The sequence below is a fragment of the Mobula hypostoma genome, chromosome 2 (assembly GCF_963921235.1).
Source record: "Mobula hypostoma chromosome 2, sMobHyp1.1, whole genome shotgun sequence".
In the NCBI taxonomy this organism is placed as follows: domain Eukaryota; kingdom Metazoa; phylum Chordata; class Chondrichthyes; order Myliobatiformes; family Myliobatidae; genus Mobula; species Mobula hypostoma.
Window position 1 is genome coordinate 182,096,173 of NC_086098.1, and position 19,231 is coordinate 182,115,403.

General features: G+C 44.2%; 2 protein-coding genes across 5 annotated transcripts in view; one reads left to right on the forward strand and one right to left on the reverse strand.

Annotated features, from left to right (window-relative positions):
* Positions 1-10,619, reverse strand: part of slc2a10 (solute carrier family 2 member 10) — a 44,774-nt gene extending 34,155 nt beyond the window's left edge. The window contains exons 1-3 of one of the 3 annotated variants that reach the window (XM_063041193.1): positions 9,866-10,204; positions 8,086-8,308; positions 4,429-4,763 (exon numbers count right to left, since the gene is read on the reverse strand). The gene's annotated coding sequence lies outside the window, so the exon portion shown is untranslated. Of the gene's footprint in view, positions 1-4,428; positions 4,764-8,085; positions 8,309-9,865; positions 10,205-10,577 lie in introns of those variants that run through there. The other 2 variants (XM_063041192.1, XM_063041191.1) reach the window with 2 other exon arrangements.
* Positions 10,620-11,162: 543 nt separating this feature from the next.
* The window catches only part of sgk2a (serum/glucocorticoid regulated kinase 2a), a 62,515-nt gene continuing 54,446 nt past the window's right edge, over positions 11,163-19,231 (forward strand). Inside the window, exon 1 of one of the 2 annotated variants that reach the window (XM_063074369.1) lies at positions 11,163-11,188. The gene's annotated coding sequence lies outside the window, so the exon portion shown is untranslated. Of the gene's footprint in view, positions 11,189-12,198; positions 12,297-19,231 lie in introns of those variants that run through there. The other variant, XM_063074361.1, reaches the window with a different exon arrangement.

Below are 19,231 nucleotides of genomic sequence, written 5' to 3' on the forward strand. Positions count from 1 at the left end.
TACATTGCAACTGAGTCATAACACAAAGATTTTTACTCCATCACGTTGCAGGACAGATGTAAGATTTAAATAAATTCACTTCAATTCAATTGAAAAAGACAATTTGCCTCATCTACACCCCTCATGGATTTCATACATCTCTATAAGGTCACCTCTCAGCCTCCTACACTCCAACGGGAAAAAAACCCAGCCTGTACAATTCCTCCTTATAACTCAGATCCGATAATGTCCTTGTGAATTTTTTTTCTGCACCAAACCCTTTCCAGCTTAATGACATCCTTTCTATAGCTAGGTGACCAGAAGTGCACACAACTAGGAGACACATCCTCGCACCATCACCAAACTTCAGAAGAGACAGCAGGATAAGTACAGTGAAAAACAAGAGATTTGATGGGAACCTTATCAGGACCTTCAAAGAGCTCTGCTAATCCTGGTCACAAATTCCGAGGCAGCTGAACCAACCTAGAGGGGCACAGTGCTGCATAAGTTGGTGCCACCACTGCATAACCCCAGCAGCTCAAGTCCCTATCTATTCCAAGGCGCTGTTTTTGATGAGGTTGCACAGATTTCCTAGCAACCATGTGGATTTCCTCTGGGTGCCCCAGTTTCCTCCAGTATACCAAAGACATCAAAGTCCACAATCAGATCCTTGAGTACAAGGGTGTGGTTATGACACCACTCAGCCATCTGATCTATCCCACTCCCGCACACTCCCTCACTCCCTCATCAGTCAGCAGGCAAGGCAGAGGTTCCACTCAGCCATCTGATCTATCCCACTCCCGCACACTCCCTCACTCCCTCATCAGTCAGCAGGCAAGGCAGAGGTTCCACTCAGCCATCTGATCTATCCCACTCCCGCACACTCCCTCACTCCCTCATCAGTCAGCAGGCAAGGCAGAGGTTCCACTCAGCCATCTGATCTATCCCACTCCCGCACACTCCCTCACTCCCTCATCAGTCAGCAGGCAAGGCAGAGGTTCCACTCAGCCATCTGATCTATCCCACTCCCGCACACTCCCTCACTCCCTCATCAGTCAGCAGGCAAGGCAGAGGTTCACAGGTATCTGCCTGAGCTAGAAAAAAAATGCTGCTAGAAAATGATTTCGGCAACAGCACTTTAAAGGAATCCAGAGATGTTCAGCAGCTAGAAAATTATACAAAATTATGAGGGTAAGTGCAAGCAAGCTCTTTTCCGCTGAGGTTGGGTGAGACAAGAACTGGTCATGTTAGGAGTGAAAGATAAAATGCTTAAGGGGATCATGATGGTGACCTTCACTCAGAGGGCGGTGAGAGCAAGAAACGAGCTGCCAACAGAGGTGGTGGATGTGGGTTTGACTTCAACACTTAAGAGAAATTTGGATAGGTACGTGGATGGGAGGGGTATGGAGAGCTATGGTCTGGGTGCAGGTCAATGGGACTGGGCAGAATAATAGTCTGGCACAGACTAGATGGGCCAAAGGGCCTGTTTCTGTGCTGTAGTGTTCTATGACTCTATGGCACAGTGGTGGGCAAGAGACATAAAATACAGCAGATGCTGAAATCTGGAGCAACAATCAAACTGCTCGGGGGAATGTCGTTTTTCCTCAAATTGTTTTCCCTCTTTCTTTCTTCACATTAACCAAAAAACCTCTGTTACTGTGGCAATAGACAACAGACAATAGACAATAGACAACAGGTGCAGGAGTAGGCCATTCGGCCCTTCAAGCCAGCACCGCCATTCACTGTGATCGTAGCTGATCATCCACAATCAGTACCCCGTTCCTGCCTTCTCCCCATATAGTCATAGTCATACTTTATTGATCCCGGGGGAAACTGGTTTTCGTTACAGTTGCACCATAAATAATAAATAGTAATAGAGCCATAAATAGTTAAATAGTAATATGTAAATTATGCTAGTAAATTATGAAATAAGTCCAGGACCAGCCTATTGGCTCAGGGTGTCTGACCCTCCAAGGGAGGAGTCGTAAAGTTTGATGGCCACAGGCAGGAATGACTTCCTATGACGCTCTGTGCTGCATCTTGGTGGAATGAGTCTCTGGCTGAATGTACTCCTGTGCCCACCCAGTACATTATGTAGTGGATGGGAGACATTGACCAAGATGGCATGCAACTTAGACAACATCCTCTTTTCAGACACCACCGTGAGAGAGTCCAGTTCCGTCCCCACAACATCACTGCTCTTACGAATGTTGATTCTGTTGGTGTCTGCCACCCTCAGCCTGCTGCCCCAGCACACAACAGCAAACATGGTAGCACTGGCCACCACAGACTTGTAGAACATCCTCAGCATTGTCTGGCAGATGTTAAAGGACCTCAGTCTCTCAGGAAATAGAGACGGCTCTGACCCTTCTTGTAGACAGCCTCAGTGTTCTTTGACCAGTCCAGTTTATTGTCAATTCGTATCCCCAGGTATTTGTAATCCTCCACCATGTCCACACTGACCCCCTGGATGGAAACAGGGGTCACCGGTACCTTAGTTCTCTTCAGGTCTACCACCAGCTCCTTAGTCTTTTTCACATTAAGCTGCAGATAATTCTGCTCACACCATGTGACAAAGTTTCCTACCGTAGACCTTTACTCAACCTCATCTCCCTTGCTGATGCATCCAACTATGGCAGAGTCATCAGAAAACTTCTGAAGATGACAAGACTCTGTGCAGTACTTGAAGCCCGAGGTGTAAATGGTGAAGAGAAAGGGAGACAAGACAGTCCCCTGTGGAGCCTCAGTGCTGCTGATCACTCTGTCGGACACACAGTGTTGCAAGCACACATACTGTGGTCTGCCAGTCAGGTAATCAAGAATCCATGATACCAGGGAAGCATCCACCTGCATCGCTGACAGCTTCTCCCCCAGCAGAGCAGGGCGGATGGTGTTGAATGCACTGGAGAAGTCAAAAACCATGACCCTCACAGTGCTCGCTGGCTTGTCCAGGTGGGCGTAGACACGGTTCAGCAGGTAGACGATGGCATCCTCAACTCCTAGTCGGGGCTGGTAGGCGAACTGGAGGGGATCTAAGTGTGGCCTGACCATAGGCCGGAGCAGCTCCAGAACAAGTCTCTCCAGGGTCTTCATGATGTGGGAGGTCAATGCCACCGGTCTGTAGTCATTGAGGCCGCTGGGGCGCGGCGTCTTCGGCACAGGGACGAGGCAGGACGTCTTCCACAATACAGGAACTCTCCGGAGCCTCAGGCTCAGGTTGAATACATGGCGAAGTACTCCACATAGCTGAGGGGCACAGGCTTTGAGCACCCTGGTACTGACACCATCCGGTCCTGCTGCCTTGCTTGGGTTGGGATCTCACCTGTTCAGCTGTGAAGCCCACTGTGGTGGTTTCGTGTGGGGAAGGGGTTTAGTCATGAGAGCAGGGTGGGGGACTGTGAGGAGGGGTAGGAGGGGAGAGTGGAATATGTGTTGGTTGGGGGCCGACAACAGATGGCTCATGTGGGGGATGGGCAGGGGTCACAATGTCAAATCTGTTAAAAAACAGGTTAAGTTCGTTGGCCCTCTCCACACTGCCTTCAGCTCCTCTGTTGCTAGTTTGCCGAAACCCAGTGATGGTCCTCATCCCCCTCCAGACCTCTCTCATGTTGTTCTGCTGGAGTTTCCACTCAATCTTCCTCCTGTACCTGTCTTTAGCCTCCCTGATCCTGGCTTTCAGGTTCCTCTGTATTGCCCTCAGCTCCTCCCCATTTCCATCTCTAAATGCCCTCTTTTTAGCATTCAGGATGTCCTTAATGTCCTTTGTCACCCATGGCTTGTTATTTGAATAACAAAGGACAGTTCTTGTCGGAACATTGCAGTCCACACAGAAGTTGATGTAATCTGTGAGCCCATCAATATCCTCTCCATGTGGCTCACAGAGTGCCTGACTGTCTGTCACCTCAAAACAACCCTGGAGTGCCTCATAAGCCTCCTCTGACCATTTTCTCACTGTCCTCGAGGTTGCAGGTTTACTCTTCACCAGAGGCACGTAGCAGGGCTTTAGATGCACCAGGTTGTGATCTGACCTTCCCAGTGGGGGGAGGGGAGAGGAGCTGTATGCATCCTTAACGTTAGCGTACATCAAATCCAGAGTCCTCTCCCCTCTGGTTGTACAGCTCACATACTGCGTGAAGTTGGGCAGTGTTCTAGCCATGGTAACCTGGTTGAAGTCACCCGGGATGGTAATGAGGGCACTCGGTTGCTGGGTTTGTAATCTGGCTATGACGGTGTAAATGATGTTACACGTCAACATCAGGTTGGCAGAGGGAGGGATGTACACAACAACCACAATTGCATGTGAGATTTCCCTGTGCAAATAATATGGCCAGAGTCCAACAGCAAAAAGTTCAATATCCGGGCTACAGACACGTTCCTTGATTGTAATATGCCCAGGATTGCACCATCTGTTATTTACCAGAACCGCAAGCCCCCCTCCTTTACGCTTACCGCTCTCGGTGCAATTCCAGTCAGCTCGAACGGTCTGGAAGCCCTCTATGGGAACGCTTTGATCGGGTATGTCCTCACGCAGCCACGTCTCAGTGAAGCACATGACACTGCTCTCCTGAAGTGTTCTCTGACTCCTGACAAGCGCCGTCAATTCGTCCATTTTATTCCCCAGCGATCTCACATTTCCCATGATGAGAGAGGGGAGACACAACTTATAACTTCTCTTCTCCATAAGCCTCTGTTGTCTCGACCCGGTCCTCTTCCCTCGCCTCTTTGATCCCCCTCTGCATCCTCTGTGTGTTTTCCTCCAGATTTCAGCCGGGGTGTCCGCTGCTCTGTTCAATAAACCAGCGGGTATGAGCGCAATCAATTGGTCCCTGGAATAAACAATGCGGCCATCCTGCTGCCACACTAACAAAACGTGTCCGAATGTAACTAATTCCAGCGCTAAAAAAAACAAGTAAAACTCTCTCCACCAGCATGTTAGAGAGGGTGCAGCTTCAACGTGTTACCGTGAGAAAAAAATACAACAAATAACTAAGTTAAAAAGTTTAAAAGTAAGAAATTACGGAGCAACTGTAACATGCTGCACGCACGACCGGCGCATGCGCACCATATCTCTTGACTCTGCTATCTTTAAGAGCTCTATCTAACTCTTTCTTGAAAGCATCCAGAGAATTGGCCTCCACTGCCTTCTGAGGCAGAGCATTCCACAGATCCACAACTCTCTGGGTGAAAAAGTTTTTCCTCAACTCCGTTCTAAATGGCCTGCCCCTTATTCTTAAACTGTGGCCTCTGGTTCTGGACTCCCCCAACATCGGGAACATGTTTCCTGCCTCTAGCATGTCCAATCCCTTAATAATCTTATATGATTCAATCAGATCTCCTCTCATCCTTCTAAATTCCAGTGTATACAAGTCCAGTCGCTCCAATCTTTCAACATATGACAGTCCCGCCATCCCAGGAATTAACCTCGTGAATCTACGCTGCACTCCCTCAATAGCAAGAATGTCCTTCCTCAAGTCGGAATCTAACGACAGGAGTGAGCTAGAGATTTACCAGGCTCCATTGCTCAGTGTAGAATCTATCCAGCTTCATTATAGAGCTCTCTTTGGCCTGCTGCCATCAGGAAGAGGTACAGGAGCCCCAGGACTCACACACCAGTTTCAGGGACACTTATTGCCCCTCAAACATCAGGCTCTTGAACCAGAGAGGCTACTTCGTTCAACTTCACTTGCCCCATCATGGAATTGTTCCCACAACCTATGGACTCACTTTCAAGGATTCTTCATCTCGAGTTCTCGATATTTATTACTTAGTTATTTATTATTACTATGTTTTTCTCTTTTTTTAATTTCCAGTTTGTTGTATTTTGCACATTGGTTGTTTGTTCGCCCTGTTGGGTGTGGTCTTCCATTGACTCGATTATGGCTGTTGGATTTGCCCACAAGGAAACAGAACTCAGGGTCCTATATGGTGACATATATGTACTTTGATAATCAATTTACTGTGAACTTTGAACTCAACATATGAAATATTGCAGCTTCAGTATTCCACCATGTGCAATTTTTTAGCCTCCATTATCCCCAACCTATAGACTCACTTATAGTCAACCTATAGTCTATAACTTGTATTGTTTATTTACTTTTTGTTATTATTTGCATTATTTGTCTTCTTTTGCACATTGGTTGTTTGTCAGTCTTTTATTTCTAGTTTTTCATAAATTCTGCTGTATTTCTTTATTTTCCTGTTAATGCTCGCAAGAAAGTGAATCTAAAGGTAACATATGATGAATATATGTACTTTGAACTTTGAACTCGGAAGTGGCAAGCTATCTGGCTACTGTATATGTCCTCATTGTGTGGTGAGTGATGGGTAGATCATGCGGAGATCTACCTCAATTAATTTTTAAAGCATCAATTTTGGATAAGGCCTTCTTAATTTGGAAAACCAAGGGAATAATAACTTTTTCAGATTTGTTTTTAGGGGACTGTTTAATGTCTTTTTCTCAGTTAGTGGAAAAATATGATTTATCTAATGTACACTTTCTTAGATATCTAAAAATATGGAATTTTTTACGTGGTTTGTTACCAAATTACCCTTCTGCTTATCCACCTAATATGACAGATGTTGTCTTTCAGTTTAAACCATTTCAAAAAGGGTCGATAGCTATAATTTATAAACGGTTATCGAGTTTACAAATGATATCTAATGATAAAATTAAACGCGCTTGGGAATCAGAACTTCAACAGTCATTTTCATATAATATATGGAGTAAAATTTTTCATTCGGTTAATAACTCATCTATTTGTGCCTGTCATTCCTTGATACAGTTCAAGGTAGTGCATCGGGCCCATATGTCAAAGGATAAACTAGTGTGTATAATTTCTCTAATATTAATCCTATTTGTGACAGATGTAATACTGAGCTGGCCACTTTAATTCATATGTATTGGTCTTGTATAAAGCTAGATAACTTTTGGAGAGATTAAAACACTATCAAGAGCTTTGGATCTGGATTTACAACCTCATTTGCTTTCGGCAATTTTTGGGATTATCATAGTCATAGTCATAGTCATACTTTATTGATCCCAGGGGAAATTGGTTGCATCGGAATCCCATCGGAAGCAGGAAATATTCCTGTTTCCGCTCAACGTATGATAGCCTTTTCGACCTTACTGGCTAGGAGAGCCATTTTACTGAAGTGGAAGGATTCTAATCCACCTATGGTCTTTTATTGGCTTTCCTCCATTATGTCCTGTTTAAGTTTAGAGAAAATAAGAAGTCGGACATTTGATACATCCTTTAAATTTGAACAAATATGGCAACCTTTTATCCAATATTTTCATTTAATTTGATTTATTACTCTTTCAATCTTTTCTTTTGAAGTTTTAGATTTGATCAGAAAGTCTTTTTCTCTTCTTCTTTTGGTCATATCCTCAAAATGGACTGCCCAGTCCCTTTTTTGTTTTGTTTGTTCTTTTTTTATATATATGGTGTAGTGGGTTTTTTCCTTTTCATTTAAAACCCAATGTTTTTTTTTTCCTTTCTCCTTTTAAACTGGTAAGAGGAGAATCGTTATTTCCTTTTTTAAAATTATATATTTTATAGTAGTTTAACAATATCTATGATTTTGACAATGTCTATTTTAATCTTCGTTACTGATATATATATTTGAACTAATTCTCCTCTTCATTGTATTTATGTTTTTTTAAATCAATAAAAAGATTAAGAAAGAAAGAAAGATCAAGCAGAGAAAGAATATGTTATAGGAAGGTGTGGGGATATGGTTTTACATGGGAATGAGAGCGAAACGTCTTCCTTCTACACTGTAAATTTATGTGGGATATGATACTGGACTGTTGAGCTAATGGACACATAATTGTTTCTTATCTATCTGTGGCTATTGCAATCAGTTGCCCCATGTTTTGCCCTACACAAAAACAGAAAGTATTGCCATTTTCCTGCAGGATGTCCCAGTTATGGATGAGTAACTGACAGTGTGCTGGGCTGTGGTTTGAAATAGTGATGAGATTATGACAAAGTCTATGAATGTTAGATAGCAGGTGTGACTGATAGCAATTGGGACAGGAGTGCACTGCATGCAGCAAGGTGTGAGATATAGCACAGACATGAATTTGACAAGGAATTCACTGACCTTGAGGCTGCCTGTGAGGTAATTAATTTGTTTTTGAGGCACTTCATCCAAATAATGATCCCCTCACTCCTGGTGTTGACCAACAACCTCCCGTTGTGGCTTGACGATGGTCCTCTGTCCTCTGAATGCTGCCCACCGAAAGATCCAGAACTCCATCAGAAGGTAAGAGCACCCGCTTTCTTCTGCACTCCACCCGTTCTACCAGCAACCTCCCCTGAAACAACTGAAGTTAAAGGCAATGAGTATCTAATCTACAGGAGATGCCCGCACGGTCAGGGAAGACACAGGAGACAGCAGATGATGGAATAATCATTGTGCTGGGGAAACTCCGTGCATTGAGCAACACCTGCAGGAGGAAAAGAATGTCCTGACGCAGGGTTTTGACCTGAGATATCGAATCCTCCCCTCCTCCTACAGATGCTGCTAAACACACTGAGTCATTTATGACTTCATGTGGAACTAAACCCAAAGGATTAGCACAAGGACAACAAACAGTGGGCTTAATACTGACGGGATAGTGAGTGCAATCACAATAATAGAAAGGGAGGAGGGTAATATTTGGGGAACATAACCATGATTTAATTGTGCACATGACCTAATCTTCCCACCCATTTCTGGCACTGTCCCATCAACTTCATTCCCTTTGACTCTGATCTGATTCCACAGCCTACAGGCTTGTTATCAAGGGCTCGCGTTCTCAGAATTATTTTAATCTGCATATTTGTCTTCTTTAGGCACATCAGTCTGGCTTTATTTATGTAAATTCTATTCTATTACTTTATCTTCTTGAATATATCTGTGAGAAAATGAATCTAAAAGTGGTATATGGCGACACATTCAGTGGCCACTTTATGGGTAAATCTGCACACCTGCTCGTCAATGTAAATATCTAATCAGCCAATCATGTCGATGTAAATATCCTATTAGCCGATCACGTGGGTAGCAACTTGATGCACAAAAGCATGCAGACATGGTCAAGAGGTTCAGTTGTTGTTCAGGCCAAATATCAGAATGGGGAAGAAATGTGATCTAAGTGACTTTGACTGCAGAATAATTGTGGTGCCAGATGGGGTGGTTTGAGTATCTCAGAAACTGCTGATCTCCTGCGAGTTTCACACACAAGTCTCTAGAGCTTTCAGAGAATGGTACAAAAAACTAAAAACATATCCTGTGAATGCCCTGTTCATAAGAGAGGTCAGAGAAGAATGGCCGGACTGGATCAAACTGACAGGAAGGTGACAGTGACTTCTGAAATACGTAGTTAATTAAACTCCATGTCATACTTAAAGGTGGCAGCTCTTCATTACCATAACAAGCCTGGGTTTGACTGTGACATTTTCCTTGGTTCACCAGCTCGTTAGCACTTGCTGTCTGGGCTCATGAGGAAGACCTTTGGGTTAGCATATGGGAGGGAGTTGCAAATGTGATTCATCAAAATGATTGGATAACCGGACCAGGGGGAAAATCCAGAAAGACTTGATGTAAAATTAAAACTGGTGAGATATCAGAAGTGGGCTGATTTATACACTGCTCCTGTGTACATTCAGCCCTTTCCTTTTCCACCCATCACCTCCCAGCTTCGTACTTCATTCCTCTGGCTCCCCGACCCACCTACCTTCCCCCTCACCTGGCTTCATCTATCACCTGCCAGCTTGTACTCCTTCCTCTCCCCCCCCCCACCCCGCTTACTCTGGCTTCCTCCCCCTCCCCTTCCAGTCCTGATGAAGGGTCTCAGCCAGAAACGTCGACTGTTTATTCCTCTCCATAGATGCTGCCTGACCTGCCGAGTTTCTCCAGCATTTTGTGTGTGTTGCTCCGGATTTCCAGCATCTGCGGAATCGCTTCTGTTTATTATATCCTGCGTGCATGATGTTTCTTGTTGAATGTCCATCCAATTGTACAAAACAAATTCGAACACCAGAAGCAATTGGCATCAGGGATACCACCTAATTCAAACACATTGTAACCATTCGCAAAGCTTTATCGTATTTGTACTGTTGCTGCCTTGGCCCAAACGGCATTCTAATCTCGACCTTCCCAGTAAGTAAATAGTTGCGATATTTTTATTTCATACACTACAGATGCGAATTGTAACATTTAACATTTTTCTTCCAGGATGCCAAAGTAACAACGTTTCTATTTAGTTTTATTTACTAAAGTTTATAACTAAATTATCGGAATAAAATACGTGTCAGAACTTCACGAATATTGTATTAAGACAAAAATCTCAATCGTCAGCATCTAGTAAAACGAAATATATGATCTTCTTAGCTTAACGTGTTCCGTTGTTTAATATTTGTGGCCTAAAGGCATTTCCAAAAAAAAATTTCCCTATCTCCTTCAATGTTTGATTAGTTACATGGACTAAACCATAAACGATATTTTCCGCAAATCTGTCCACTTTTGACCCCGCTCAACACAAGATAAAAGCCGCGAGACTACTTTCGACGAAAACAGGAAATTGATACCGTTACATTTCGTTGAATACGAACCTCTTGGAGTGGGGGATTCTGCGTCGCGAGTCGACGTGGCAGAGTTGAACTGGAAAGATGAGTGAAACTGGAGGGAACAGTTTAAGAGTGTTTGTGCAGCTATACTTAGCGACCACGAGAGGGCGACAAAGGCCGGCCTTACCTCTCGGGATATTCGTCCGTCCACATCCGTTTGCCCAAGTGAAACGCAAATTAAGTCCGATCGTCCCATTAAGTTTTACGGGCAATCGGCCTGCAGGTTGTAGCGAGGAAGGGATGCAAGTTACTGTAAGAAGCTAAAGTGCGGGAGGGGCGTTGGGGGTGTACAGCTCCTCAGGCGTGCCGCACCATTCGCTGGGCTCCTGTAGATCTACTTCCCCTCCCCATGTCTCCTAATTCCTTTGATGTCGATAAATCTATCGATCTCGGCCTCGGGTATTCTCCCTACCACCGAGCATCTACTGCCCCTTGAGAAGAATTCCGTGGTAACTTCTCATCTCCCAATTAGTCCAGCCGTGGCTTTACCTGCCGAGTTTCCAGCTCTTCTGCTGAAAGAGGCAACTTCTGGGCATTCACTGCATCCATCCCTTGTCCGTCTTCGTGGCCATTCTCCTAAACCCCAGTGTGCGTAGGTAAATATACATGGCTTTTCTTCAATCCAGTGAAACTGTGCTGTGGTGACTACCGAGCATTTTCCACATAACAGAAGGAGACCAAAATGTCCATCAAATGATGTCCCGCCGAAGTCCGATACAATAGCAAAATAAATAGGAGGAGATAAGCCTCTTAAGCCTGCCCGCCATTCAATGTGGCCATGGTTGATCGGCTCCATTCTTATCTATACTAGTTCCGCTTGACTTTAAATCTATTAGCGGTCTGGCGTTCTTACAGCGTCCGGGAGACCTCACAATCTACCTCGTCACGGCCTGTATCTTTTTGCCGACATGTACTACAAGTTTCCTGTAGTGTAACTATAACTATATTCCGTATTCTGTCGTTGCTTTTCCCTTCTACTATCTCGATGCATTTGAATAGATAGATACTTTATTGATCCCAAAGGAACCTACAGTACAAATGCACAGATATAAATACTGTATTAGAAGAGAATTAGGGGCACAACACGGACTCCTTCCCAGTGTCGTTGGCCGGCCCGGCTGGACTCGTCCAGTCCTTTAATTTTCATTTGGTTTACAGTCTGACTCCGCCATCTGTGCAGGTAGGATGACCAAAAAGATGGATTGTACTGAGAGAGCACCAAAGCACAATGGCTTTGCTACCTCGTACGTGACTGGTGCTCTGTTCCAATGTCCAGCAGAAGAATCACTGGCACACTGCATCAGTGAGGACTGCGGTGGCAGGGATAGCACTTGCATTCAGAAATCAGTTTCAACCCAGAAGAAGAAAACGGGAGAAGTGGCAGTGCTGAAGAAAAACCAAAGATACATTTACTATCTGATTACTAAAAAGAAAGCCTTTCAAAAGCCAACTTATGAAAGTCTACAGAGCCCAGGATTGGATGTGGATTGGACAAACTCAGCTGGAATAAAGTTGCTGAGAGAATTCATGATGTCTTTAAGAACACTAATATTGTTATCACTGAGGGACTGTGCAGCTTGGCCCTTTGAGTGGAAACATGGTCAGACGGGTAACCCTTTGGATTGCCATCAAAAAGTTTGTGTTCAAAGATGTGGTCCAAAGGAACAGGAAGCAGCAAGAACTGAAACCTAATACTTGTCTCGGGTTAGTATATTCATCTAAAAGTGGGAATAGTTTCTGGGGGGTTTTGATTAAATGAAACCTGTTGTTTGTATTTCTTACATCCTGTGGGAATTTCAGAATGCTGGTATTGAGATAAAATCACTTCAGCTTGGATTCTGTGCTTAGGAGTTACTGATGCTGTTAGGGAATGGATGTTGAGTGTTTCCTAGATTTCATAATAAAGAAAGTGAACATGGACTTTTAACAAAGGAGAAACTGAAGTTTGCCCTTTTGCTGTAGTAGATGGGGAGAAGCAACATAGACTCGAAGGCACAACCTGAAAGTGGACTGGAACCAAGAAACCTGGAGGTTCATTTGTGTAGATCTTTGATTATATTAAGAATAAATGGTAAAGTGTAAGGATTTTAGATGCCATGTATAAAGTACAAAACTAGGAAAGTTGTGTTGAATGTTTTATAAAGTATGCATACTGTTCTGGTCATCACACTTAAGAAAATGAAGCCTTTATATGCTGATCAGATTTGTGAAGATGCTTCCAGGAATAGAGCTACAAATTTTGTTGGAGAATCTGGGGTTGTTTCAGTAAAAAGATTAGATAGGAATGTGAGGTAGAACTTTGTTTAGCAAGAGCTGACAGCTTGCCACCTATAAATATGGGCAATCAATGATTTCAGAAGAAAATTGGAATAGCACCTGAAGGAAATCAGCTTATAAACATACGGGGGAAAGCAGGGAATGTGATTGGCTGAATGGGTCAACAGAGAGCTGATGTCAACTTGATCGCGCTGAAGTAATAATTCTATGACCCAATGGCTATTTTACAGCCTGCTAGTGAGGTGGGAAACATTTGATTATAAACTAGTTGTATCATGGGAAGCTTTAACAAAATATTGTGATGAAAATGAAAAGATTTGAGATCAAAAGCAAAATGTGAGATACATTCAGCAGGCCAGGCAACAGCTACAGAGAGAAACAGTTGAGACAACTACCTTTCATCAGAATGGGAATTGTGGAATCTCAGAATTGATATAATGCTGTTACGTACCCCGTAACTGGGTTGCCAAACCAGCAGAAATGGAACACTCGTTGGAGTCTGTGATTACTAGGAACTAATGAAGTTTTATTAAAGAAATAAGTAACACAGTACACTAACCGCAAGGATATAAATGTAACAGGTTAGCAATGATAGTATACACATATACACAGAAATAGAGTAATAGGAATCAACCAAGCTCTATCGCAGTCTAGGGGTAAAATGATCAGTCTTAAAGTGAAGCAGAGTTCAATTCAGTCTAGTGCAGTTCGAAGTATTCACTGTTGTACCATTGGAGAGAGAGAGAGAGAGAGTGAGAGATGCAGTTGGTTTCAGGCAAACCTTTCAATGCCTTCTGATCCAGCTGTGGTCATCAACTGTGTCCCCTCCGTTCCGGATACAATCGTTCTTCCATGGTGAACCCGGCACCCAGGCAAGGGCGGACACACACCAGGTTCCCACCGATCGTACCTTTACACCCTATGAGCCTCTGATCGATTCCCGCGAACCGGTCCTCCAAACTCCCACCAACTTGTGGGGCCCACTGCTCTTTCCAGGGTCTCGTGGCGTGTGTGTCGTGCCTTAGCAAACCCGCTATTTTTATCCTCCTGATGGGGTATCACCTGTCCATCAAACTTCAAACAGTTCAGGTTCAAAGCAAACGGTCTGTGGCAGATGCCAACATCTGAATTGTGTCTCTTTCTCGTTAATCTCTCTCTTCTCTCTTGTTGGCATTTTGAATGTTTCTCCATTGTCTTTCATTATCTCTCTCATTAGCATCATCTGTTCTGCAGCTCTGCCTGGCTTCACACATGACAATGCAGAAAGAGATAAATAGTCCATCCAATCCATGCTGATTCTGTAAAGTTATCCATCTGGTTGTTTGTAGAAGCTTGCTTAGGCTTTAAGAATTGTTTGGGTGAAATGTACAATTAAAGCACCCAGTAGGAGTGTTTGAGTGCCTGAAACAAATCCAATTAAAGTCTTTCTGAATGTGTTAAAAAAAAAGAAGGGAAGTAGAAAGAATAAAAAAAAGTTACCACAAACAGTCTAACAGGAGGAGTCATCATTTCCCTGGCTATAGGTTGACTCATTATAGAGCCTAATGGCCGAGGGTAAGAATGACCTCATATAGCGCTCTTTGGAGCAGCACAGTTGTCTTAGTCTGTTACTAAACGTGCTCCTCTATTCAGCCAAGGTGGCATGCAGAGGGTGAGAAACATTGTCCAGAATTGCCAGGATTTTCCGTAGGGTCCTTTGTTCTACCACGGTCTCCAGTCTGTCCAGTTTGACTCCTATAACAGAGCCTGACTGATGTTGTCAAGTCATCCATATGGTGAGGCCCTCGGTTGGTCCTGGTCGACCATGAATGTTGTGTCCCAGCTGTCTGTGATACGCAAGTCAGGGCAGTGCGATATGGAGAGCAAGCTGATGCCCGTGTAGCAGGCTCCCCCTCTGCTCGCTGTTGATGAGTCCAAACAAACGACAGAGTCTGATACAGTTTGGCACCAGCGACGTCGCAAGAGTTGCCAGTCAGTGTTGAACTCAACGTAGAACTGCTTTAGGGACTCCAGCTTCAGATTTTTCCTTGGGGTTTACTTCCGGAGCCTTCCACGTGAGTGGGCATCGCCACGAGACAGCGGAGGTTTGAGATCAGAGTTTTCCTTCTCCTTGATGAGCTGCCAACCACGGCTGACGAGCCCTGCCTGCCTGAAGCAACTGGTTTTAAGGCGACAGTAATCCGCCTTTGCCCCTTCTCGTCAGTAGAAATGGTTTCGCCAGGCTTAGTAGCTACACCTCACAAAAAAGCCAAGAGCTGGGCTATTTGAGATGAACACCATTGGGTGGATTTAATATGTAGTGGGAGCTTATCCCCACTACCAACCTCAAGGAACCAATCTGTATGGGTGGCATACAAAACAAAGTTTTTACTGTACTGGACAGTAATAATAAACCAATTAAATCGATCCCCTGATCTTTCAAGAGAAAAACCTACTTTCTCGCTAAATGCCCCCATAAAAATTCAGCCTCTCGGGCAAAGAATACAGAGATATACCATCCTCTGCAAAACAAAATCCTTAAATTATTCTCAGTTTTAAGTGACCACCCCCTTGAGTAGTAACTGTTAGCTTGCTCCAGATTTTCCCACTAACAGAACCAATTCAACATCTTCTCAGTCATGTCGTTTCGTGATCTTATTTGATTTAATTTCTTTTAGAAACAATTCAACATCTCCTCAGTCATGGCATTTCATGATCTTATTTGATTTAATTTCTTTAGTCTTAGCCAAACGTCCTTAATTTTGTATTCAAGACCATTTGGAATATCACAGTATAACTTCCCTGCTAATTACCCACGGACACCTGGAGGCTGTACATTGGAAATAAACAAAAGGTGTGTGGGAGGAGAGCACGGAAACCGCTGTGATGGGAGAGCCAGCAGGAGATCAATACTCCCAGCTCTGCTTGGCTTGACCCAGCCCTAGTGGCAGCAACAAGGACCTGATTAGCCAAAAATAATGCAGAGTAGTTTCAACCCCACTGTCGTTAATTTATCTAACAAATAATTTTGTGTTTAGTATTATCAGTTGGTTGAAATAGGAAAGCAAAGTGAGGTGCAAAATATAGCGTTGGTCAAAGTGTGTTGAAGTGTACCCGCTGCTTAGAACTCAGGCAAAGTCCCTAACAAGGGATGTATGAATGATCTGTAATCAAAGGTCTTTGCAGGGATCTCAGGAAAGTTTTTTTTAAACCAGGAGGTTTCATCCTCAAAACCAAACCTCGGTTGAGCATATCCCACAAAAGTTGCAGCTTGCAACGTGTATACAGAGACCGCTGTATCAGCTTGGAGCATTTAACCCGTCCACGCCGACCACTTCTTCCGTCTTACGCTTGTTCCCTATATCAAAGTTCAAAGTAAATTTATTATCAAATTTGCTCAGTTACTATATCCTACCTTGAGATTCATTTTCTTGCGGGCGTTTACAGGCAGCAAGAAGAAATACAATAGAATTTCCAAAAAAAACTAAACAAAAACAAAGACTGACATCCCTTTGATCTAAACATTCAAAGTTAAAATTTATTATCAAAGTCTGTATACCATCTGCAACCTAGAGATTCATTTTCATATAAATATTATTTAAGTGTCTTGGTCTTCTGTGAGTAACCTGGAATTATATTTGATTCAAAGTTGGATTTGATCTTCGCAATTCCCATAGAAAGTAAACAAACTCCCTTAAACTGAATGCAGAGGATTGGGCTCCATGTGCAAAGTTGAACTTATTCCCTTCCTGATCCGTTTCTAGCTTTTTTTTTTCATTTCGTAAAAGCTGAGAGAGCATAATGGCTTTCTCTATACGATGACGTAGAATAGGAGACAAAGAGGTTGCTTATTAAGAAATCCTGCTTATTTCAGGAATCAAAATCATGAGACTAATGCCAGAGCCTTACGTATGCTTGGCCGCAGTAGTTCTTGGTGACCTAAGCTGAATAAATAAGCTGGCTCCCTTCACAAAGTGTTGTGTTGATGGTCCATATCTTCGGGTGCTCGCTGTAATTACATGCTCGTTCACAGAGATACATTAATGGGCGTAGCCTCATCCGACCAGAGGGAAAAAACGTGAACTCCACTGTGGCGATAGGCAAATTGCAATGGGTCCAGGTCCTTGCTGAGGCAGGAATTCAGTCTAGTCATGACCAACCTCAGCATTTCATCACTGTCAATGTGAGAGCTACTGGGCGATAGTCATTAAGGCAGCCCACATTATTCTTCTTGGACACTGGTATCATTGTTGCCTGTTTGAAGCAAGTGGAAACTTCCACCCCTGGCAGTGAGAGAACTGAGGGGAAGAGCTTCTTCCCCTCTGCCATCAATAGTTTACTTCAGGATTTCTAAACGATGAACCAACCCATGAAAGCTACTACACTATTTGTGCTACTTTTTAATGTGGAAAGCGGCCAGTGAAGGAGTGGAGCTTTGAGGCTTTGACTCGAGAGATTCTGGCAGTTTTGGCAGTTGGTCTGTGCAATCAAGTCAATCAACATTTGAATAGATCAGCAGAAAGCCGTCGATTAGACAATCAAGATTTGAATAGCTCAGACTCAACAGAAAGCAGCTGATTGGGCAGTTGAGGTCAGGTGACCAAACATTTTGAAAAGCTCAAACAGATAAATAGAGGGATAGGTCAAGTGAAGCGGCCAGTGCATGAGTGGAATCTGGAGCAGCAGCTGGATGACCTTCGACTCATAAGAGAGAATGAGGCAGTCATAGATAAGAGCTACAGGGAGGTAGTCACACCTAGGCTGCTGGAAGCAGGTTGTTGGGTGACAGGCAGAGGGGGGAAAGTGAAGGTGAGCAGACAGGTAGTGCAGAGCAACCCTGCAGCCATTCCCCGGAATAATAAGTTTACCATCCTGGATACTGTTGGCGGGGACGACCGACCAGGTGTGAGACACGGTGGCAGGGCCTCTGGCACCGAGTCTGACCCGGTGGTGCAGAAGGGTGGGACGGAGAAGAGGAGAGCTGTCATCATTGGAGACTCTATAGTCAGGGGAGACAGGAGATTTTATGGACGTGAGAAGGACACCCGCATGGTTTGTTGCCCCCCGGGTGCCAGGGTCCGGGATGTCTCTGACCAGGTGCACGACATCCTGGTACGAGAGGGAAAGCAACCAGAAGTCGTGATACATGTTGGTACCAACGACATAGGCAGGAAGAGGGATGAGGCCCTGAAGTGTGAGTTTCGGGAATTAGGCAGAAGGCTGAAGAACAGGACCTCAAGGGTGGCGTTCTCAGGATTGCTGCCAGTGCTACGTGACAGAGATGGTAAGAATTGGAGGAGATGGCAGTTGAATGTGTGGCTGAGGAGTTGGTGCAGGGAGCAGGGTTTTAGATTTTGAGATCATTGGGATCTCTTCTGGGGAAGGTGGGACCTGTACAGATTGGATGGGTTGCACCTGAACTCGAGGGGGAGCAATATCCTTGCAGGTAGGTTTGCTAGCATGGTTTGGGAGGGTTTAAACTAATTTGCGAGGGGGTTGGGACCCAGAGCGATAGAGCAGTGAAAGAAGTGCATGGAGTAAAGCCAGATCTAACATACAGAGAGGCTTTGAGGAAAGAGAAGCAGAATAAATGGTGTAAAGACAGTAAGGTAGAAGGGCTGAAATCTGTGTACCTCAATGCAAGAAGCATCAGGAACAAAGGTGATGAACTGAGAGCTTGGATACATACATGGAATTATGATGTAGTGGCCATTACAGAGACTTGGCTGGCACCAGGGCAGGAATGGATTCTCAATATTCCTGGATTTCAGTGCTTTTAAAGGGATAGAGTGGGCGGAAAAAGGGGAGGAGGGGTGGCATTACTGGTCAGGGATACTATTACAGCTACAGAAAGGGTGGTTAATGTAGCAGGATCCTCTTTTGAGTCAATATGGGTGGAAGTCAGGAACAGGAAGGGAGCAGTTACTCTACTGGGGGTATTCTATAGGCCCCCTGGTAGCAACAGAGATACAGAGGAGCAGATTGGGAGGCAGATTTTGGAAAGGTGCAAAAATAACAGGGTTGTTATCATGGGTGGCTTTAACTTCCCTAATATTGATTGGCACCTGATTAGTTCCAAGGGTTTATATGGGGCAGAGTTTGTTAAGTGTGTCCAGGATGGATTCCTGTCACAGTATGTGGACAGGCTGACCAGGGAGAATGCCATACTAGATCTAGTACTAGGTAATGAACCGGGTCAGGTCACAGATTTCTCAGTGGGTGAGCATCTGGGGGACAGTGACCACCGCTCCCTGGCCTTTATAATTATCATGGAAAAGAATAGAATCAAAGAGGACAGGAAAATTTTTAATTGGGGAAAGGCAAATTATGAGGCTATAAGGCTGGAACTTGCGGTGTGAATTGGGATGATGTTTTTGCAGGGA